Genomic DNA, 24,755 nt, shown 5'->3' with positions numbered 1-24,755 from the left:
ATATATATATATATATATATATATATATATATATATAAGAATCACAACACACAAATTATTTATCTACTACTTAAGAGATACTACCGTGAAAGTTTTCAAGTAAGGGTCAGCTCTCCTATATTTCTGTCACTGCAGATTTGTATTTCTAATGTGGATTTTTACTTATATTTTCACCATATCTACAGATATTTTTCCTTCCTGATCTGGCAACGCTGTACTCAAAATCCCACGAAGTTGAAGTAGCAGCTATAGCCGTTGTCTTAGATCTATCTTTCAAAATGTAATCTTGTAGAAAATGCTGTTTATTTTACTGTTACCAATACAGAACTAACCCCTGCTGCAATTCACTTTCAATGTATTTTTAAACAGATGTCACTCATTCTGCTTTGAATTCTCAAAATAGGCCTATCTTACTAGAGCATCATCTGTTACCTTTAATTTTAAACACTATTTTACAGGTGTTCTATTGTGTTTCCACAGCTTAAAGCAAATGCTGCTAGATGACGCCTGTAGCGCATTTGTTATTATAATGTAAATCATGAATACAAAAAGAAAAATAAATAAATAAATTGCTCACACTATTATTGTGTTCACGTAATCTAGAGCAACTGTTCACAATTAAAAACCTAAATTAATTGCAAACGTAGAATTATGCTAATGATTAAATCTGTTATCGTATACTTATTTATTATTATTTCCTAGCTAGCTGCTCGAGTTTCTTTGGGGAGGTGAGTATGGGTTGAACCATATGGAGTATTGGGAACTGGCCTATAGGATGGAAAGAATAAAGTTTAGGATTATGAAGAATTGTTATCTTTATTTATTTATTTATTTATTTTATTATTATTTGGTGTGAGCAAAGTAACACACATGTAAAATGGAATGTTGAAAAGTTTAATGTCAGTTTCGTTTTGAAAGGATTGTAAGAACAAAATAAATAAATAAATGCATAAACGAATTGTAGGCCTATAGGCCAACTTGCTTTTTCTTTTATCTGGAAGAGCTATTTTATTCCAAATAAAGATAAAAAAACATATGCATGTCGTAGATTTGAACTTATTTGAATTTTATCTATAAAGAAAAAGAAATCAGTCTGTGGTAGTGCGCACAGAGTGTTGAGACAGATGTCCCTGGCCGGCCACTCCTTACTTGCAATCAGCAATGGCTTACCTGAGAGCAGGGGTCTGAGGGCACCCACCAGGGACCGCATGCTGCACCTCACGACCCTCTGGACACTAAGTGTACCAAATCTCCCCCAGAAGCCAAGAGGTAATCCCACCACTCCACAATTTCTGGCTTCTAAGGTAGCTAGATTACAGGTATTCTCCACAATACCCAGCCAGCATACAACACTAAAATACTTATATTGTATTGTATTGTATATATTTTCATCCTTTTTCATACAAATTGTTCACAACGTGAACGTATGAGTTGGACACGTCATAAGAACACTGAATGTGTACATATGTATAGATTTAAATCTACATGCAATATTAAAATAGTGTGAATTTATATAAAACAAAAAAGGTACAATTTTTCATTATTCTAATTTACATACATCGATATAAAACAACATAACAGTTAATAAAACCTTACATTATAGATATACAAAATATATATACTTTAAACATTATTTACTACAGGCGAGATATTCTTCTACAGAATAGAAACAGTGCTCGAGTAGGCAGGACTTGACTGCTTTTTTGAAACCAGATGTTTTGTTTTTCAAAGTGGAAGGAAGCTTGTTATAAATATTCACTGCCATAGGAAATGTACTATTCTTATGTACTTTTAAACGTGAGGACTCTACATGAAGGTCAGACGCTTGTCTTGTATTATGCATATGAATATCTGAGTTCAACCGGAAGCTGCTTGTATCTATCTGTATATCTTTTCTTACAAATTTTAGAATTTCATATATATATAAACATGGAATAGGTAAGATTTCAAGAAATTTAAATAGAGGTTTACAAGAAGTTCGAGGTTTACTTCCGGTCATAAACCTTAAAGGTCTCTTTTGTAAAGCGAATATGGAATTTAGCAGTGCAGTAGATCCTCAGAATATAATATCATATTTCAATTTAGAATGAAAAAGTCCAAAATAAGTTGTGAGCAGAACATGTTGACTGACACTATTTCGTAAAAGCTTTAACATGTAACAGGTTTGAGCCAATTTACTAGATAATTTTTGAATGTGAATTTTCCAATCTAATGTATCTGACACCCAAAGACCAAGAAATTTGATATCCGAGACGTAATTCAACGTTTCGCCGTTAATTGTTACACAAGGGCGTTTTCTTATTTCGTTTTTTGCTACGTGAAAGCACATGCACGAAGACTTTGTTGTGTTTAGTATTAGTTTATTTCTATCCATCCAGTCACTGATGGCAGACATGGTGGAATCTACTGCATTACATAACTCAACGTAAGTTTCTCCAGTTACTAATATATTTGTATCGTCAGCATACAGAACAATTTTAGCAGAGTCTAAACATTGTGGCAAATCATTTATATATATTAAAAATAGAATAGGGCCTAAGATGGAACCTTGAGGAACTCCAAATTTTAACTCTTTGGTATCTGAATAATATTTGCGTACTCCCTGAGTGTCTCGAGTTTGACAGTTAATTTCAACAGTTTGCTTTCTGTTGGATATATACGATTTAAACCACTCATAAGCATTTCCCCTAATACCATAATCTTGCAATTTTTTAAGTAAAATTTGATGATCAATTGTATCGAAAGCTTTGCTAAGATCAAGAAATATGCCGGTTGTATATTTCTTAGCGTTTATTGAATTTAAAGCAGAATAGAGAAAAGAGTAAAGAGCAGTTTCAGTAGACTTATTTGATCTAAAGCCATTTTGAGCAGGAGATATTAAGTTAAAATTATTTAGAAAGCTAACTAGTCTTATATACATAAGTTTTCCAAAAAGTTTAGAGAAGGTAGACAGACATGATATTGGTCTATAGTTCGATGTAAGATCTTTCTTGCCACTTTTATATAAGGGCTTAACAACTGCTAGCTTCAATGCCTCAGGAAAAACGCCACTACTAAATGAGTTATTTGCTATGAAGCATAAGATATCAGCAATTTCACAAGAACATTGCTTTAGAATTTTATCAGGAACTTCATCATATCCTGAAGAACTCTTATTTGTCATTTTCAGTGTAGTATTTAAGATTTCCTGACTAGTTACTGGGTGCAAGAACAATGATTTTTCGAAAATATCGTTATGTCTACTAACGTATTGTTTGCTAGATAGTTTATTGTTCACGTTATTAGTGATAAGCTTTTCCACTTCATTCGTGAAGTAATCGTTAAAAGCATTTGCAATTTCAGTCGGATTTTTTATAATTTTATTTTGACAAGAAACGCTAGTTATCTTAGAGGAGGGTTTTCGTTCCCCAGATTCTTTCGGAATAAACGAGTGCCTGTGTTATGTTTGCTGTACAACTCAGTAATATACGTTGGAAACGTTAAATCGTTGGCTAGATATCTAAAACAAAACTTAGCACACGGGGACAGGATAAATAGGCATACACGGTGTACTGATAATCAATATTGGCTTGAATCAGTCTTGGGAAGTAACGTAACGCAAGTGACGCGTTACTTGTAACGCGTTACTTTTTAAGTAACGTTTCCTAGTAACGCGTTACATTTTTTTTAAAGTAACTGTAACGGTAACGCGTTACAAATTTTTAAGTAACGTACCTAGTTTGCGTTACTCTTTTCGCGTTACATTTCGGATGAGTAACTACAATATATGTATATTTTTTTCGGAAACAAATGTTTCTTTCCTGTAAGTGAATTTCTCAGAATGAAACAATCGAGCATGAACTACGCATGTCAGTGACCCACAGTCATAGACACACAAAGAAACAGATAAGTTCGTAGTGCCACTTTCTCTTTTTTGAAGATGAGGACAGCCTTAGGGAAATCACGTGTACTGATTGCAAGCACCTGGAAGATTTTGTCGTAGATTTTGACAGCTCCAAATCAATACATTCAGTGAGTGAACTAGGAGTGCAATGATACCGGTAGTCTATTTTACTTTGATTGGTGGTGTTTTTTATAAAGATGGAGAACGAAAATATTTTACCGTTCAAACATTTGAAAGAATACTTTTTTCATAAGAGCTAAGGATGATGGTGGACAGAATTTAAAAGTAAAATGTCTGAACTGGACCGGCGGAAAATATTTATCAACAACTAGGGTGTCATAATTAACGATATACAGTAAGTGGTTAATATGAATAAACTGTATTCTGATGAGCAGACCTACTATATTACTAGAAAATAGTTTGCTGATGGTATGTAATATTAGAGTTCTTTCAGATCAGTTTGCTTATCCTAGAGTCCCGTTGATTATAGAGTTTGAAACAAGCTTTAAAAAAGCATGTATCAATTTTAGAGTTAGTGGCAAGTTTTGATTCACTCCCAGTTCATGTGTTCTCATCTTATTAGTTGTAGTGTAATTTTCTCTATATTCTGTATTTTTATTTTACATAACATTATCATTATATAATTAGTTTAGCAAAATAATAATAAGCAACCATTTTTTCTAACGCATAGGGATGAGCACGAGTCAAGTTAAACTTCGACTCGACTCATTCAAGTCGAGTTTCGAGTCAAGTCAAAGGTAATACCCTCGAGTCAAGTTCCGAGCCGATTCAGTTTTTTGCGTCGAGTTTCCAGTCCAGTCGAGTTTGATAAATGGCTCGTTCGTTTTAATTCGTCTTGAAATCATGGCCTGATTACACTGGAAAACGAAAGCCATGAGAAATGTAAGCTAAACAGTAATATGGAGTACTATTAGTGTTGCTCACGAGAGGGGACACTGCTCGCATCTCGTCTCGTCTCGATAGCGAGACCACAAGAGATTTTTTTAAATAAGAAACTCAGCTCCGCTCGGCTCAACAGAGAAGATAGCTCGAGCCGGCTCCCTTGGGGTGAACCATCGCTCGAACTGGCTTGGTAGGGATGAGCCATCTGCTCGGTTCGGCTCAACTGAGTCGAGGGCTCTAGCCGAGTCAGTTGGGTGAGCTGTTGGCTTGGCTCATTTCTCGGTTCGGATCGATAGTGAATGAGCTGTGAGCCAAGCTGCTCGAGTCGTTGACAATTCTAAAGCCGGGCCGAGCAGTTTTGAAGATATTTGGCCAGTGCCCTATAACTTTTAACATTGTTTGGCTCGAGTCCGAATACTCAACCTAGACCCTCCACCCAAATTCACCCGAAGCTCGTGAACAATGTCCTTGACTCCTAGACTTCATGGCTACCGAGGTTGGCAATCAACTAGTTTTTTAGTATTCAAATACAAACCGCCTATCTTTCATTTCTATATACAGTGTTGTTATAATTAATAATAATAATAATAATAATAATAATAATAATAATAATAATAATAATAATAATAATAATAAAAGTTGTAGATTAGTAGTAGTGTCATTGATAATAATTATACTGTCTATGTAATATACTTGAAGAATGTACTCGAAACTACACACCGGATTTGGCTCGGCTCGACTCGACTCGAAGCTCGACCCCAATTTGAGTCGAATTGGAGGAAATTTTTCGAGTCGAGTTCTCGGGTCGAGCTCAAAGATGTCTGTTTGTAGTCGAATCGAGTTTCAAAGAAAATTCGCTCGAACTCGCTCGTGTTCATCCCTACGAGTAACGCAGTATGGCATTTTATCAATGTTACATTATATGAAAATGTTCATATATCAAGTAAAAATTTGTCCTTGCATTTACATAAAGCGATTCAGAACGTGCAATAATAATAATAATAATAATAGTGGTAGTAATAGTAGTACGGAAAATTGAAGTCATAATTTTTTTCACATTTTTGAACTTTCACACCTAAAAGTAACGCGTTACTTTCGAAGTAAAGTAACAGTTAGTTTCTGGTGGGAAGTAACGCGTTACATTTTAAGAGAAAGTAAAGTAACTTGTAACGCGTTACATTTTAACAAGTAACTTACCCAACACTGACTTGAATATTATAAAAGTGTCGATACCATGACATGGGAAGGTTCTAGAACAAAGGTCCCCCCCCCCATATAGGTTAGTAGCTAGGTTGGTTCCTTTCTGTACCAAAGTTTAATATTTAATTTATATAGTATTACCGAGCGAGCGTGAGCGAGTGAAGGCGGGTTAGAGCCCCGTAGGGCATCTTTTCTCTCTTCATTACAACTAAATGGGAAGGGGGACCTGTGTTCTAGAACCTTGACCCATGACATCAAGTTCGGAGTGGGATTACGACAAAATTGAGATGGCCTACACAGTAACACTATTGGAGGGTAGAAAAATGGAATTATCCACATTATATTTTCAAGTTTTAAACTTGCTTCGGATATAGTATACGTAAGACCGTCAGAGTATCAGAAGGAGCTGAACGCTCATACTTTTAGGGATTATTCATTGAGTATCTACGAACTTAAAAAGGGGGTAACAAACCCACTTTCATTTACTTCGCGAGTGAAACGAAAATAAAAAAGAACGTACCAGTTTGTGTGTAGACTCCGGATGTATGGCATAAAAACGGCATTAGTACTGCTGTATCGTCGGACCACACGAAAATCGAGAAAAATGGAAATATTAGTTTCTCCTCCAAAATACTAGGTTGTGGCCTTAGCACACTTGGTAGTGATTAATGTTTGAAATACAGCGTGGACATATGGCATAAAAACTAGCGCATAAAACACGAACCAACTTGTACTAAGCGGCCATTAAAAACACGAACGATATCTTACTGAGTCAGGGTAGCAGCGGGGATCGAGTGGTAGCAAGGAGATGCGTCCGTAGGGTGAAGGCGCGTCAGTGGCGGTGGGTATACGTATAAGCGCGGATAGTTGAAAACATTTTATGTCATAAAATGCATGGTGTATGTGTTGCACAGCTTTGGGGCGGGAAATACTGAATGTCATCGAAAATGTACTATATAAGTTTGATGTTCCTCTTCTTTTCTGCACTTTTCGCTTCTACGCTTACGACAAACTGTTCGCCTGTTTAGTGGAGCATGTGTTTCACACAATTTTAACAACTGACCTACCTTGTTTGTGTACAATTGGAAAAAACTAAATCACGATATGTGACAATCTTGTCATTTACGCACCATTTCCACACTGCCTTTCCCATAAATCGTAACGAGTGTACCTCTCCGCTAAATAGTCCCTTCCGGCTCCACATGTAGTGCCGCTTACAACACCAAAAACAACTAACAACAAGTATTTTTTTGACTTCAACTATTCCCCCTCACCTGACTTTCACTCACTGTTCCTCATAAACCGAAATAAATTCTTGAAATAATCTGGTAAATTTTCTAGAACTGGTCCGGCGATACAGCAGGTAACCCATGAAAACTACAGTGCAAAAAACAAATCAACGTGTGCTAAGTGTCACAGAAAGCATCTATGAGATCCAACCGAGTCAGGCCAGAGAGAATCTGGTGGGCGCGAGCGATAGAGTAGGGATGCGTCCGAAGGGAGCAGGTGCGTGAGCAAGGGTAGTGAAAACAAGTGGGTTTTGGCAACAATACGAGCTTCAATAGCACTTGTCATGGTTTCATACTAGCAGCATTCCTTTTGTAAATATAAAATACAGCTTCCGTACACTGTGCAGAGATACACCGCCGGTGGAAAATAATATCTAACACAGTCATCTTTCATGAGAGTCATTTATTTTATCCGTAGTAAAATACTTGTAATGATTTTACACAAGTGAGCCAGAATCTGTAAATTTAAAATACAACTGTATTACATTGTATTTAATTCTGTCGCCTACAGAAATTTGTTCCTTATAAATGTCTTTTCATGTAGAGTATTGAGTTTTACGTGTAAATTTTTCAAAACTTTAGCAGCACCGTATATAGGGTATTTCAAAACAACACAGACAACGTTTGGGAGATGATTCCTGACATCAAGATAAGACGAAAAGTATAGACCAACCTGGGTGCACAAATGCTTTCTTTCGGAGTTATACGCTGCCGAAAACATGAAAATATGAATTTTAAAGACCCATAGCTTCGAAACTATGGAATCTATCATATTCGGGTCAAGACTTCACTTAGGAACTAATATGTGGGCTATCCCAAAATACATGTTTCAGAACCTAAGGTACTCACACAACAATTTTTGGAGAGGGAGTTTGGGTACGGTCTTATAATTTGAAGTATTCACAAACCACCTCTATAAAAATTGTTACGGAGTACAGCAGGACTGCTCCAATTTTACGCCTAATTTTATTTTACACTCGAACCTGGACTGTTATAAAATGGCGTTCCCTCACAATCACCCGAGCCGTAAAATGGCTTTCCCTTCACGGGACAGATCAATTAGTAATAATTTATATTATTATTAAGTGATTTGTTGAGGACATAGCATCTGGAAGAAGATCTAGGTGCAAATGAAGCAGATCAAGCAACTAATTTTCTTTGTACTCATATGCACAATATCTGTAAATTCAAAAATCGAGAATGATAATTTTGAATTAACTAAGCTTCCCAACTGTAGTAGTAACTTTGTCTGTTGGAAAGAAAAAAGAATAGCTTGTCATAAAGTTTTCAGTAACGTGAAGCATGTGTGTAGCAAACTTCTCAAAAAGCACTTTCATTTACAAGCTTACAGTAAAAAGAGAAAGAAAAACGAACAAAGGTTGCATAAGTCCGTATGAAAGTAAAGTAAAAGTTCCATCTGTTGCATAACTCATAAGTTCTCGAAAAAGGTCCTGCGTGCCAATCTTAAGAGTAGATTTGATTACCCCCGTAGTGTAATGATAGACCATTGTAAATGTAAAAATAGTTCTGCGTACGTCTATGAATTGTCTTCCGAAAATTCTTGCACGAATGATAGTGATTTTAAATCCAGCGATCATAGTAGGTTATTAAGAACTGAACCAGCTGTTGCATCAGGTGCAGATCGCAGATCGTTTGTAATTGGTAGGAATTGTAAATCTTTTCGGAAAACATCCGCCAGATTAGTGAGTAAGCCACATGCTCTTGTAAAAGTCAAAAGTAAATATAAATGCAAAATGAAATGTAGGTCAAAGAAGCTTGTTGATGAGAAACCGTATGTTAATCGTGTCATCATAACGGGAAAATCCAAATATACAGGCGCACCGAAAAACCAATTTAAAATAAAAAACTCTAATTAGTGATCGTATAAGATTTCAAAAAATACCAGCGAAAAGTTTTCGAAAGAACTGGAAAAATTGTGAAGATTGTGGTACAAATTAAAAGTTAGTGAATCAATCTCCTAATATGAATCAGTGTTGCAATTCAAAGCTTAGTAAGCAATCTAAATCTCGACGTAGTGTTACCATAATAAATGAGAAATTAAACCGTGCGAAATTTAGTGCTAGTAAAATGAAAATAAAGCAGTTCTAGTAAATTAAAATGCAAAAAGCATATCATGAGATTCATTTGTGTCAAAATATGAGTTGTGCACGTGTTATTGATTATCTTAGTGTGCCCTAAAAAAAAGAAAGACTTAACATATAAAAACCCCATGAGTTCTTTATATATGTATATAAATGCCCCACGAGTTAGTTTTTTTCTTTTAATTGAAATAAGACACTTTCATTTAATGAAGTTTCGCGCAGCGAAAGTTCTTATGAAATTTTCAGTGAACTTGTGTCGTCAATGACATTGAAATGGTATTTCTAGAGTAAGTCAAATAACGATACAGGAATCTTGAACGTTTACCATTGCTCAATGGTGCACGTGCATTCCTTTCGGCCGCCAATGTGGCTGCTCCAATTTTACGCCTAATTTTATTTTACACTCGAACCTAGACTGTTATAATAAGATTTGCGACGACAAGAGATTTTGAACTCAATAATAACACGAATTCCCAGCTTTTAGTCGACATTTAATTTCTTCATGAATATCGTTTCCGTCTGTTAATATTGATCCTAGAGCTCGAAAAAACCAAAACTGGAAAGCAAAGAAATAATAAAAATAAAATTCATGGTCCACCACACTTAACTTTCTCTCTCCAACTCCTAAACTAAATCTTTTGTGCTGCAGTTATAAATATCATCTATTTCTCTCTCGGAAACTATAAAAGAGATGTACGTCCACTAATATGCTATGTACCTTTTTTCTCTTAAATCAAAGTCTTGAATGTGCCAATATTGAATATTGGCGTGGTGCCTCTTGATTGGCCACCCCCTGCCGTATATTTTTATCTCACATACATGGAATTTCACATACATGGGTGTATATTTGTTTGACTGTTCCCTTTTGTAGGAACTTTACGTACAAGTTCAGATAGAGAACTTTTAACAACAATTTTAGGAATGATCCAAAAAATGCATCAAAAGATTGCGATCTTCGCCAATAATTAGTTTTTGTATCAGGGGCCACAAAATTTTTGAACAACTCCTAAATCAAGTTTTTTTTTTTTTTTTTTTTTTTTTTTTTTACGGAATAAGCACATCATACTGAGTTAAGTGATAGTTTGGGTTTGGCTACATTGTATCTACTTCTCCAGATATAAGGACTACAAGAAAAGTTTTGTTTGAAATATATTGGATCTTTTGATCCAAAAAGATTTTCCATTGAAAAAAAAATATATATATGTTTTGTTGTTGGTAATAACTAATAAGTATGAATCAGAAAACGCATACATTTTCATTACATCATACATTTTCACTAAGATGCTATTCAACGTTTTCGTTGTTTATCGATATAACGTAATAGTGACTAAAGGCTCAAGTCATGGTCTTGAACAAACAAGATGAAGCAGGAGCAGGTTTTATTCTATGTGCATGTTGAAATTAGAATAATCCTTCATGCAATATATCTATCTTTGTTCACATTTGCTTTGTGGTGGACAAACACCGTTTCCTCTTACTTTCCTCATTGTACGATTTCATTCATCCTCATCATCACTGACTTCTTTCGTTTACACGGCAGCCCTGGGACGTAAAACTGAAAGGCCTCATTTCATTTTCACATTTGTTTGTATACATTCATTAGTAACATTTCCTGTTTTAGTAGGGTCAGCATTTTGCACAGCTCCATACTGTGAGATTCACACTTTAAAACAAAAAAAAAAAATAAAAAAGTTAAGCCCTTATCTATAGCATTTTGAAACTAACATAGTGGAAGATAGTGGCACCTTTGATAGCATTTCTTAAAAAATGTGATACTAAAAACTTTATTCTACTCAAGAGCTATCACCAGTCAAAAGAAAAAGTTAAGTGCAAAGAATTCGTATCATTATTATTTTATAGCACCAAAGAAAATGATCCACCTTATTTTGCTTAGTAGTCATCGAAAACCTAGTTCTGCACACCTGTAGACAGAATTCTCGTTGAGAGTTCATGTATTTTGGATCACATGTTAAACCGAAAATTGTCGTTTTCTCTTCCTGGTATAGCTTTAGTGCTGGAAAAGGAATTCATATAAAAAAAAAAAAAAAAAAAACTTGTGTGATATTTAAGGGTCGATGTGTAAGTGACGTAGCTATTACTTGCTGTGCATTACTGTGTACTGTACTATGTAGCTATTACTTATTGTACAGCCTAGTGGAGAAGCCAGATTTAAAAGAACAGCAGGTTTTATTGAGCAAAATTGGATTTTATTAAATTTTGTAGGTACATTTTAAAGTCGTACTTCTACTGAAAATACCATTTATGCGTTCGTGTTCTGTTGTACACATGCATTTATAGAATTCCGTTATCGTACAAACGGAATTCGTAAACCCCCAACAGTGTTTCGTGACACAAACTTTTCAGCCTTGACACTACCTTATACTTCATTTCTAGAAAGTAGGATGTAGACAGTTCTGTAAAGTAACAAGGAGGTGGGTAATTCTATACAAGTAATAATATCATGTGCACACAATGGGAAGGAGTTTGGTTTGTATGGGGTGATATTTTCTCAATTGAAACCGGAAGTGATAGTAAATATTTACCACTTCCAGTATCAGTAGAGAGAGGGAACATATTCTCGGGACTTGTGATTTAATTCAGAAAACCACTTCTTTCTATCCATTACATTTTTCACTCTATGACGGTTGATTTTTGCCACTTTTAAGTTTGAATAAAGGGTTCAGAAAGAAGATGACACCCATTCTTAAAATACTAAATAGATACACAAAAGAGAACAATATCATTTTTGCTCTATCTCTTATTGTTTTTGTTTTATGTAGATAATACTTGAAACTGGAAATAAAATTCTATGATTTCAGGTTTTAATAAAGGATGCAGATAAAATGTATTATTGGGACGCTTAATCGATTGCAGGAAATCGCTTCTCAGTATCTATATTACCATTTTTCTTAATAGCGTTTAACTTAAAAACCAGAAATGGTCGGTTTAGGATTACCAACTTTGAAAAATAAAATTACCGGCACCCCCTCATAATCCCCAAAACAAATGAGGAATAATTGATTTATAATATAATACTGATTAATATTAAAGAAACCCTGCCAAGGACTGGAACCTCAAGGAGGTCCGGAGGTTACCAGTCGTAGTGCTAATAAATGTAAAAGAAAAAAATAAAATAATTTTATAGTTCTGGTGTGTGTATTAGAAGTGTTGCCACCAATATATATATATATATATATATATGTCTGTCTGTCTTTATGTATTTCATAGTATGTGTTTTAATGTTTGTTTTTTTTTTTTTTGCCTCGTGGAATACCGGAGGCCATCCGGCCATATAGGCTGGTAGGTAAACTAAGTTTTTTTTTTTTTTTTTTTTTGTATAGGCCTGATAATAAGTCTCTGGAGTACCGGAGAATTTCCGGCCTAAAAATAGATATACTATTTGTGTGTGCAGTGTGTGTGTCCACTATGTTCTGTATTGTTACTTGTATAAAATAAAAATAAAAAATAAAAATAGATGCCTCAATGCCTCAATTGTATTTTAAATCTTGAAACATATTGCTGAGTCTGACAAAAATACTGATCTGCTGGAAAATACCGACCGGTTCGAACTCTATTCCGGCTTGAATATCACCGTTGTCAAAAACTTGAGTCCTACCTTTTCATATTTTACATCCTGCCCCAAACTGATGCTGATTCATCAAATAGTTCTTGAGAGTTTTTTTTTTTTTTTTAATCTTCCGGATGAACACATGGGCAACGTAGATATATAAAGGTAACCAAGAAAGTTCTGTCACTTTTTGTGGAGGTCTGTGTTCAATTGGCCCTCACACCGTGAGTTGAATGCGAATGGAGATACGCGAAAGTCAGTTGTTGGTGTAGGTATATCCAACACACTACCTGATTGTGGCAGTTCAGTTACACCGTGAACTTGCGTAAGGACAGAGTGAACATAGGAACTCCACAGGGCGTCATAAAGGCGTGCATGCTGTACGAGTTCAAACGGGAGTCAAACGCCGCTGCAGCGGGGCCGAAGATATGCCAGACCTTTTGTGAGGATGTCGAGACTACGCAGACAGTGCAGCGGTAGTTTAACAAGTTTAGGGACAGTGACGAAACAGTCGAAGACGCACCACGTGCCAGAAGACCAACCCACGTACAAAATGAAGATCTTCAAGAAGCAATTGAAGCGAACTGTGGCCAGACATGTGAGGAACTGGGACTGCAATTCAGTGTGAGTGAACAAACCATTCGGCAGTACCTCCATCAACTTGGGAAACACTACAAGTTGAGTCGATGGTTCTCACATGATTTGATTCCGGGCCAGAAGCCAACGCGAGCAGACACCTGTGTTACAACTCTGAGGAAGAAGCCATTTCTGGACAGGGTGTTAACATATGATGAGAAGAGGGTCCTGTACAAAGCTCCACAGCGCCGTCATCATTGGTTAGCATCCCATGAGCCGGTTCCAAACCAGCACTTCACCAGAATAAGGTCCTCCCGTGGGTTTGGCAGTCTGCTCGAGGCATCGTACATTGGGAACTGCTACCAGCTGGTAAGAGCCAGTGTACTATCAGTAGTTGAGCCGTGTTCAAGAAAAACTCAAATCTCTGGAGCTAGCACTTCTGAATTGCAAAAGGGTCCTCCTGTTACAGGACAACGCTAAGCCCAACGTGGCTAGGATGACCTGGGACACCATTCTGTGCCTTGGAGGGGAAACACTATTCCATCCACCCACCATACTCCCCGAACATTGCACCGTCCGATTATCATCTGTTCCATTCCTTGGACACTCACCTTAGATTACGCCAGTTCAAATCCCTAGTAGAGGTGCAAAATGCAATTGATACCTTCTTCGCTTCACGGCCCAAGATGTTCTAACGCGATGGAATCCATGGCCTTCCAGAAGATGGCCGAAGGCCATCGATGCTGATGGAGACTTTTTGATTTTCCAGGTACGTCTTAGGTGACATATCGATGTTCGAAGGTGGTGGGTTAAAAAGCGACAGAACTTTCGTGGTTACCTTTATATAAGGGAGTTTTGGTAAGCCAAACTCCTGATAAGATGCTCGTTGAATAGAAATAAAATCCCATATTACACTCATATTTCAAATACCTGGGCCAGCCATTCTGACTGAACATTTCTTTAGTTTCTCTCAAAATGCACCAGGCAAATGCTGGGATAGTATCCCAAGGCCAACATTATCCAAGTGTAGTGTTGATAAAATGTTGACCAGGTTCCGTGAAGCCATATGAATGAAACGCTCTGGCATGTTGAGCGAAGGTGTCATCCTTCTGCATAACAATACCAAGCCCCATACTGCTCGCCAAACTTAAGCACTGCTACGACAGTTCAAATTGGAAGTGTGGAGCCACTCACCTTATCGCCAAGATTTCGCTTCCACTTAATATTTCCTTTCTCTTGTATTGAAGGAGCGCCTCTCTACAACAAGATTCGCTTCAGACTGTGTTGTGAAAACAGCTGCTGAGACCTGGGTGAATGGGGAGGGACGTGATTCCTACGAAACTGAGTTTTAGAAGTTGGTCCTGCGTTCTGATAAATGCTTGAATCTATTTTGTGATTATGTAGAAAAGCGATCGGCATATGTGGCTCTTTTTTTTTTTTTTTTGTTTATATTTTCCCTCTCTTGTTAATACATTTCTTCTCAGCTTTGTAATTTCTTTTTTCTATTCATCCTTGTATAATCGCATTAAGGTTAGCATTTCAACCCAAGTTTTGAAGTATATTTTTGGAGTGCTTTTGTTTCTTTTATTATATTTTTCGAACAAAAGATCCAATATATTTCTTCGATCCAATATATTTCTGGTTTCTTACCGGGGAGATCCACTAGTACGAATCTAATTAACCTTACGCAATTTATTTTGGACTTCTTGAACGGAAACAGTTGTTCTATTGATGTAATATATACCGACTTTGCGAAGGCATTTGACAAATTAGATCATAACAAATTGCTTAACAAATTAGCAAATTTGAGCTTATCAGAAGCGTTATTAACTCTAATTAAATCATATTTAAGAGAACGTGTACAGTTTGTTACTTATAATGGGCTATGTTCAGATAGATACGTGATTCATTCAGGAATACCTCAAGGGTCTAAACTGAGTCCACTCTTTTTCCTTTTGTTTATTAATGATTTGCCTGGCGTTATAAAATATTCCAAATGTCTGTTGTAGGCGGATGACTTAAAAATATTTCGGGCAACAAATAATATGGAAGACGCAAAGAAATTACAAAAGGATCTTGACAGTTGTTACAAATGGAGCATTGATAATAAATTACAATTTAACGTTAAAAAATGTTCTGTTATTACTTTTTCACGACAGAGTGAACCAGTTCAATAAATTATAAAATTTGCAATGAAATATTACAAAGATCAACACAAATTAAGGATTTGGGTGTTACTTTAGATACAAAATTAAACTTTAGTCTACATATTGATAGAATTGTTAATGAATCCTATAAAGCTTTAGGATTCATAATTAGAAATTCAAAGGAATTAAATAACGCAGAAGTGTTAGTTAAATTATTTAATTCATTAGTTAGAAGTAAATTAGAGTACGCTTCATTAGTATGGCCCCCCTGTTATGATAATCAATTAAGGAAAATCGAATCAATACAAAAAATATTTTTAAGGTATTTATGATACAAGAGATTCAAAATCTCTGCGTATGATATGAAAGTGAACTATAGTGTTATCTTAAGGGAATTTAATTGTACGTCTCTGGTGAAAAGGAGGGATATAATGCATCATGTTTTTCTGTTTAAAATTATTAATGGTATTATAGTTAATCAAGATTTTCTGGAAATGTTAAAATGTAGCACTAGTAGATCCTTAAGAGTACGAGTACCATTTGTTATACCTAAATCTAAAACAATCTCCTATAAAAATTCACCACTTGTGAGACTTTGTAAGAAACATAATGATATTATAAAATCTGGAATAATCGTGGATTTTACGATGTCTTTGGAAAAGTATATAAAATTGATTCAATTGTTTTTGAACCCTGTTTATGTAATGTAATGATTATGTTATTGCATTCAAAAAAGAAAAAAATAGCCTGCATGAATGTTGCTATTTTAGACTTTTTCTGTTTTTTTTTCTTATATTTATTTTAATCTAATAGATTATTAACAATTTCTCAATTGTATATTGAATTTGTATTCACCTGTTGTAATTGGAGCAATTGGCTCTGTAATAGGTGTGTGTTAAATAAATAAATAAATATGTTGGTATGCTATTCCCCTCAAGTCCGGCTCGAATGTGTCCATACCTTCTATGGAACTTTTCCCCTACTCTATACTCCACGCTACCCGCCCTCCTCCTCTGTCGTTACGTGCTACGCCTCTGCCTTCACTTGTCAGAGTAATCCGGACCCCTCCCCTCGTAATGTCCGATGTGTATAAACTGTTGTATACATGTAGGCATTGATTTTTATATGTTTATGATGATGATGACAGAAATAAGGCAATATACGCCCCTGTGTGAATGCACTGCAAAGTCCAATACACCACTATACATTGAAAGATCAGTTCCAGGAAGTGGGGGCCGTTGCCCCCTTGCCTTTCAACTCTTCAACCATGTCCATGATATGTTGGTATGCTATTCCCCTCAAGTCGGGCTCGAATGTGTTCATACCTTCTATAGAACTTTTCCCCTACTCTATACTCCACGCTACCCGCCATCCTCCTCTGTCGTTACGTGCTACGCCTCTGCCTTCACTTGTCAGAGTATTGTGGAATGTAATGTTACATTGTAGTATATGTTTAATTGCGCTTCTATGCGTATTTTCATCAAACTCGTGCCATATTTCGTCTCATTATCCACAACGTGTGTTGGCAGTGCTCCTACTCTTCCTCCCATAAGTACGGAGCGGTTGAGATCGATGGTTTCTCAAGCCTATGGATTTTCGTGTTCACTAACATAAATCGATTGACTATAGCGTCGTTCCACATTTCGTGTGACACCAGAAAAAGTTTTCTTGATAGTGTAGCCAAACCCAAACTATCAGTTAACTCAGTATGATGTGCTTATTCCTTAGAAAATACGAAAACTCAATTTAGGGGCCGTTCAAAAATTCTGTAGCCCCTGATCCAAAAAATATGGCCAAGATCGCAAATTTTTGTTCCATTTTTGGTTTCCCTAAAATTCTTGTTGTTATGGTTTCACCTTCACCTTAAAAAACACTGGGTACTTTTCGACTGGGAGAAATTCCAACAACCCTGGTATAGGATTACAGGTTCGTTACCAGGGCATATCGATTTTTCCGGGACAACAGTGTAGGTGGTTTCTTTTTTTTTCTTTTTACTTTTTATTTATTTATTTATTTTTTTGAGTGAGTTCATTTCATCTGTATTATTTGTTGTTCATCTTCTTTATCCTTTAGGATTAAAGATTTAATTTCATTTACTGATATTGACACATTTAATGAGTTAACCAAGTAGGATAATTTGTTTACATCTACTGTGACAACCCTACTTGTTAAATGTATGTTTCAAATATTTATTGTTTATTTACGTATTTCAGAAGACAATTACCCAGACTTTCGATAACAGAAAGTTCCTAGTTAGAAGACTACCTCGTTTTCAGAAGAACTTATTTTTTGCTTGAAGAATTCATTATCCGAACTGGAAACAAGGTCTATAGATCAACGAGATTTAGATCATCCATTGCTATGGGTAAAAGTCTGTGCGCTCTACATTCTGAATTTCCAGCTTTTCGGATATATGGACAAGAAACTTTCCAGACAAGTGTGGGATCTTAATAGAAAGGTAAGGAAGTGTTTGAAGTGTTCAAAATATTTAAAAACATTTATATCATTAAGTCCCTGTTTTCACCGTCTTGAATTTCAGATACTTCCGCTTCATCTTGATACTCTAAACTGATTGCTGGGGGTGAATGAGGGTGAGGGTCAATTTTCTGAGGACAATTCTCTGCAGATGAAGTGTTTTTAACCGAACGGTTCTTATTTTAATTTTTTCATGATCAAGAAATACTCTTACGATTAAAGAGCAATATTAAAAATATATCACATTTAAATATCATCTAAGTCTCTAGGTAAGTCAAATTCATTTTTTTTTTTTTTTTTTTTTGCCCTCCAAAGAAGATATTTCATGCAAAATAATGATAATCAGTAAAAAAATTCAAAGATATTTGATGGGTGTGGTCGAAAATATTGATTTGCAAATTGCACAAAAACTAAATTTTTGGTTAAAGGTGATTGAAGCTATAAGTTAATGTACAAAATCGCATTTTCTGAACCACTTGCTTGAACTTCCCTTATTAATTTATATCTATTCAATGACTTTCAAAGCTTACACTGTTAATAATTATTACTATGAATAAATTATTTTGAGAAAAGTACATTAGTTAGATACAAGATTATAATGAGGATTATTAAATATTATAATTTTAAATAGATGATAGGGTTGTACTTGTTCAAGTATGATTTTGAGTAAATTAGATTTACATAGGCTGTACGCCAAATATATACCCCTGTGACTGTAAACAATTGGTCCTGAAATTTGTAAGAAAACATGTAGGGAAGGTATGCACTTTGCTGACTGATATACAACTCCATTGCCCAATAGAGCACCTCCATAGCCTTATGGTCAGAGGATTCGTTTTTGGTGAGCGTGATTTTAGATTCAAACAGCTGGAGTACAACATCTCGGATATAAATTCGTTTCGATCATTTGTTATTGTAGTTGGTCCAGTGTTTCATATCCTATGTGTTGCAAAGGGCGAGAAGCAAAACAACGAACACAATCTATTTCGCAATAATGGAACTTAATATTGCAATATCCCCTCGTATGTGCTTCTCCACAAGGATCACAAAGCAGCCGACGGGTGCCTTTCCGAAGATATTCACGGAGGACACGACGAAATATGAGGAGGACACGATTAGGACCCCTACAACCCCTTCACGGGCTCTGCATCTAAAACCGGCTATAAAAGAGGCCATCCACCAGTTAAGAAAGAATGCCCTATGGCTAAGTAATTGGACGCTTAGCTCTGCGTCAAAATATAAGTTGGTTTCCTCGGAACATTCCCGTTTATTCACAGTATCGTTTTATTTCACCAATTTTGCTGTTGGCATATACTATCATTTTTCATCCTTTTCCTTTAGTTAACAGAAAAAATCGATGGCCCTTTAATTAAATATTTCTTTTAACTCATTTTTACCAGTTAAAAATAGTAACAAGAAATGTTGATGTAACAGAAAATCGTACAAAACAGAGTATCAAGACAACATTAAAAGGTACACGATTCGCAGTTCACAAACTAAAGTTTGCCATAATTGTGTTTCTCAACGACAGTTTGATAAACGGCTGAATATTAAACTTTTCACTCTTTACCTTAATAATTCCTTGTCTCTTTGTCCTCCTCCCTTTGTCGTCCTTAATTGGATTTTCCATTTCTAAAAAATCACAAGGGCAGCATATATTATACGTGATCTACAGAACTTATTTGATCTTGGCCCAAATTTTGCAGGGAGTATACTTATTTATGCTTAATGTGTAGTGAAATATCTTCCTATGTAGATCTTTGGTTTCGAAGTTACTATCAAATTTGGTTTTTGACAGTCACAATTTTGAAAAATAAATAAAAGAAACAAATAACGAAATGCTTTTTGGAACAAAGAATACAGGGTGTCCATAAAGTCTGGGTATATGGGCAAAAGCACATTTTAGTCGATTTAATGTTAATGAATAATATTTTTAACATGATTTCCGTGCTGTTCAATGCATAATTTGATGCGCTTTGCAAGATTAAGGTGAACTCGATGGAATATGTCTGAATTGCCGTCGATTTCAGCACACTGAGTGGTAATGCGTTCTGTCAGGTGGTTTAAATTTCTAATCTTCATCGAGTAAACTTTCTCTTTCAGCAAACCCCAGAAAAAGAAATCAAGGGGAGAAAGGTCTGGCGAACGGGGAGACCACTCCATATGACCTCTTCTGCCAATCCAGTGAGGAAAATTGTCATTCACCCAATCTCTAACAGCTGCAGCAAAATCGGCAGGGGTCTCATCCTGCTGAAACCAGTCTGGAAGTTCTTCACCCAAACGCTCAATTTGAGGCATCAATTTGTCTCTCAGCATGTTCAGATAAGTCTCACTCGTTCTATGTTCATCAAAGAAAGAAGGTCCTAGCACATGAGCTTTCCACAAACCACACCACACCGTCATTTTTTGGCAGCCCTGCTGTTTGGATGGACTAATCCAATTTGGATTGCCTAGAGACCAGTATCAAAGATTTTGTCTGTTCACGATTGACATAAAACACAGCTTCATCACTGAACAACACACAGTCTTTAGTAAAATTGACGTTTCCATCCAAATCAACTGCAAACAATTCACACATCTGCATGCGTCTATCTGGGTCATCTTCATATAAGTGATGCAATATCTGTAACTTGTACGGATGAAACTTCTTTGCCAGGATTTTGTGGATAGAAGACCTTGGAACCCCCAACTCCGTGGATGTCCGACAAAGCGATTTCTTTGGGCTAGCATAAACCTTAGCCAAGACAGCCTCTTTTATTTCGTATGAAGTCTTTGGTCGTCTGGAATAGGGTTTGTCCAACACACTGCCTGTTTTTTTTAAACTTGGTGATTAATATCCCGACAGCAACAAAACAAATACTTTGACGATATGGGTGTCGAAGGTTAAATTCTTCCGCAATTTTGCGATACGACCATCCTTCTCATCCATTTAAGAGTACCAACTTGACTTGTTCTTCTTTAGACCGAGTCATCATTCAATCTGGAAAAAGAAAAACAAATTATTAGAATTCCCTATGTATCCAGATTTTATGGACACACTGTAGAAAGAAGTACTTGGAACGGACCCATGAAACGTTAATCGGAGATTAAACATTCAGTGTGAAAGTTCGCAAAATACAGAAGATAACTTTTTATATGTATACAGAATCTTTTTACATCGTTCTGTTAAGTTACTGACGAAAAATCTTTATGGAGTAAGAACACCACTGTCTTTAGATAGAACAAGAAAGCAGCTTGTTCCCTCGCCTACCAATATCCATATCGCGAACGCACAACGCAGTATATAAAAATTTACTTCAGTTTAAAAGCTCCTCATGAAGTCTTTTTTTTTTTTTTTTTTTTTTAACAAATTGGACTGTTGTAAACAATTCTACACTATAGGTGTTCTGATTGTTATTCTGAAGATTGCGCGAATGTAAACGTAAAAGTGTGGATTATAGGCGACATTAATCTTCTGTCTTCTTTCGCAACTTTATTTGTTTATTTATTTGCTTTCTTATTAAGTGGATTGTGAAAGTTAATTTATCTTTTTTTATTCTTTAGATTTACAAGTAATTTGACCTGCTATACTACAGCCTAGTTAATGCAAGAATTTTCTTCCGAAAGGATAAACAAGTTTAAGGCGATGATGGAAAGAAAACGATTCACCTTGTGAAGAAGTAGCTGCTACCAACACATTGTCTGCATAAAATCCGTGAATACCCTCGAGGAACCATGTAAAAAAAAAAAAATTAAAAAAATGTTTCTTGTAAATTTTCGTGTCTAACAAATAATTTTGTTCCGAACTTAAAAGTGTTTAAAAAACGGTAGATTTTTTCCTTAACTTTTTTTTTAAACTACACAGTCAATATAGTTATTTAAAGAATGTAAGGAACACATATTTAAATTTATTACACTCAACTTTATACTCGTGAGTTCCATGTAGCACAAAAATTGACTAGGAGGGCGCGGTGGCTCAGTGGTAGAGCGTTCAGCTCCGGTGCTTGGGGTCCTTGGTTCGATCCCAGCTCGCGCCTTGTGGACTTTGTTGTGGACAAACACCGTGCTCGTGGGTTTTCTCGTCGTGGTTCTCATGTTTCTTCCCACTTTTTCCATTCCACCATTTCATTCATTTCTCATCATCACCGTCTCCTTTAGCCTAACCGGCATAAGCGTGGGACGTAAAACTCAAAGATTTCATTTCATTTCACACAAAAATTGACTACTTACTCCCTTTTTCTTGCTTGTCTATCGCTTAATGCAATCGTTACAAAAATATTTATTTATGAAATAAGAACAAAATGAACTAAACAGTTTCTCATATTAAAAAAAAAAGAAAAGAAAAGAAAAAAGAAAACCCATTGCCACGAGTAAAGTACCTCTTTTGAATTTTTTTAACATGTATTAAAAAAGACGACATAACATATTGTAGGACTGTGAATGGATTTCCCTCATGAAACATAAACGAAATTAGCCAAGCTATCTTTGAGAAGATTGTCCGAAGAGGACTCAGCCCTAAGCGTAAACTACTCCGTGTAGATTTTGTCAGAAGAATTGAGTTGTACCGTATTGTCAGTTTATGAAATATGAAGAAAATCGCTTGAGTCGTTTCTGAAAAAGATCGTGTACAAAGAACCAACCCTCAAAATTAAACTAGCCCTTCGAGATTCCTCTTAGAAAAATGATTTATACCTTAGTTGCTAGATTTATGAAATCGTTAGAGCCGTTTTAAAGAAAATCGCGAATTTTGATCTTTTAAACTTCAGCAAATTACTCATATTTTTTAGAGTAGGAAGAAAATTCGAAAAATGCCTCTGGAAGATCTTATAAAAACCTAAAGTTTAAAATTTGGCCTCAGTACGTTGAATGGTATGGTTTCTAGATGATTGAACACATTTACATCGAGACAGACATCCAAAAATCACTTTTTCGGCATATAGAGGTCACGAAACATGTATGTTGAAATCTCGAATTTGGTTATTTTGTCACTATCACCGTACTTTCTTCTCTCCTATCGTCACTGGAAAGTAAAAAAAGACACTCAAGTAAGGATTTTACAAAATACAGTGCGTTCTAAAACGATAAAGTCATGAGTTACCAGTTGAGAATGCTTCAAGAGCCAGAACGAACTTAAAAAGAATAGAGAGAGAAGGATAACTGTGATTGTTCCTACATGTAAAATAAATCTTTCTATCTGCACCCTTTTCTCTTTCTCGCAAAAATTCGCAAAATATCATCTCTCTATGACTTACGGTTAACGAGATATGGCTTCTTAAACCTCCGGAAATCGGCCATTTTTTGGCCAATATCTCGGCAACGGTAAGAATGACGCGAAAAATTCCATCAGATAGTTGTTTATGCTCTACGGCTCAAAATTGAAAAAAAAAATCGAGACAGACAGACACACACGGACAGACAGAAAATTCAGTAACAAACTATTTAAGTTCGTTGAAAATGTTGGTTTTTAGATGCTACTAAGTTAATACCAAAAAACTTGAGTGAATTCTATAGACTAACTTAAATTATCTTCTACCAGAAAACAAAATATATAATAAATACGACCATCTGAGAAAAGTACGTCACTGTTGGACGAAGAAAAACTGTTATTTCGAAATGTCAGAGATATTGATGCGCATTACCTGACTTCAGGTATCGTGAAGTTAAGTGCAACAAATTTACCAGTTAATATATTTCGAGCACAACTGTATTTAGATCTTCCGGATGAAACTAAAATTTAGAAACACACAGGTAAAAAAATATTTTGAGGTATCTCAAAGAGGGACACAAAGGAATGGTTAAAATTAATAAATTCCAGTAATTTAATGTATTATTTTTTAGCTATTCGTTGTGTCTGTTTAAATCACTTTATCATAGTCTTCACCTTTGTCCTGGTGAAAGATTTCGAGCTGCGTCCGATATTAACTCATACATTACTACTCTCAAAAAAAAAAAAAAAAGTACTTATCTTGTTCATCTGGTTTTAATTATAATTAGATTTCTCGCGTTTGACCACTTTTAAAACGTTAAGTTTAACGTGTGCAGTACTGATGAAATTTACATGGCAATTGTGTTGAATGTTTGAATCTTATTTATTATGTGAAGAAAGAACTTAGTTTGTCTGTTTCCTGAGTTAGCCAGGAAAATGTAATTATATTATATTTTGTTGTAATTTTTTGTGTTAATAAATGTTTGCAGTACGTGTAATAGTATTCTGTCGTATAACGAATTATCTTTGCTGATATTTATGTGTAATTGCACTGTAGTCATATATATAGCGTGTCTATAAATTAGTTATACAAGAGGAAGCGTTAACTGTGAACAAACTATATTTGTAACAGTAATGTTCTATACTTCCATGAACAAAGTATATCTTCAAATTTACTTCACAAGTGCACTCGATTTCCTGCCAAGTTGCTTGAAGCATTTCGGCATTGTCGGCCGCAGCTGTCTGCACCATCCAGATCCGCAACTCGTCGACTTGCTAGGAAGAGGGGGAACAAACACATGTTCTTTAATGCAACCCCAGATAGAGAAATGCATAGTCTAAATCAGGCGAACGAGGAGGCCACGAAACCGTTCCACCACGACCAATCCGAGTCGGTACTTCACGATTAGGTAGGCAGTAACTATTGT

The 24,755-nt window shown here is 35.7% G+C and overlaps 1 long non-coding RNA gene across 2 annotated transcripts; it reads left to right on the top strand.

The window, feature by feature from the left end:
* Positions 1-4,322: 4,322 nt before the first annotated feature.
* On the top strand, positions 4,323-21,896 carry LOC145688187 (uncharacterized). Of its 2 annotated transcripts, none has more exons than XR_014131851.1 (3): positions 4,323-5,282; positions 17,882-18,126; positions 21,687-21,896. It is a non-coding gene; the product is annotated as an uncharacterized LOC145688187 (long non-coding RNA). The 2 variants fall into 2 exon arrangements; XR_014131852.1 differs by lacking the exon at positions 4,323-5,282 and adding an exon at positions 5,450-5,680.
* The last annotated feature ends 2,859 nt before the right edge of the window (positions 21,897-24,755 follow it).

Source organism: Thermobia domestica, chromosome 6 (genome assembly GCF_964235325.1).
Source record: "Thermobia domestica chromosome 6, izTheDome1.hap1.1, whole genome shotgun sequence".
NCBI lineage: Eukaryota > Metazoa > Arthropoda > Insecta > Zygentoma > Lepismatidae > Thermobia > Thermobia domestica.
Note: the sequence above shows the minus strand (reverse complement) of the source record. Positions and strands in the feature narration are given on the sequence as shown.